Here is a 576-nt window from a genome sequence, read left to right as displayed (position 1 = left end):
TTCCATATTGTATGCATATATCAAAATATCACATGTATCCCATATCTATGTACAATTATTATGTATTAATAAAAAGGGTAGTTACAATTTAAAAATTATACTATTCTTTACCTAATTTAAAAATAAATATTTGATAAGCCAATTTATTCACTAATGGTTAAGAACATTATATTAACAATAACACATTGAGCTAAATTCCTCAAGCTTAAAAATCAAAGTCCAGTAAAATAACATTAAAATTGTCTGAAGTAAAAGAAATATTAAAGCAATTTTAACACAGGAAAATGTAATAATTCAAATAAAAAGAATTTTTTGACAAGGTACTCAGAAAATAATGGCCATATTATTTTAAAAAATGATTTCTTCAAATGAAAATTGGAAAAATAAAGCTGTGATAAATTTTGTTAAATGAGTCAAGAATTTTTTTCCAAAAGAAAAATTATGAGGTACAATAAAAATGAAAGGAAAACTAAATTATGATATAGTTCACTGAAGAGTAATATCTACTTTTATGACTTCATTCAAAATACATCAAAATCTTTTCAGACCAAGAATTTTAAAAGAAAAGCTCATTTT

The sequence above is a fragment of the Propithecus coquereli genome, unplaced genomic scaffold (assembly GCF_000956105.1).
Source record: "Propithecus coquereli isolate 6110/MARCELLA unplaced genomic scaffold, Pcoq_1.0 Scaffold37, whole genome shotgun sequence".
In the NCBI taxonomy this organism is placed as follows: Eukaryota; Metazoa; Chordata; class Mammalia; order Primates; family Indriidae; genus Propithecus; species Propithecus coquereli.
The sequence above is the reverse complement of the archived record's forward strand: the minus strand, read 5'-3'. Positions refer to the sequence as shown.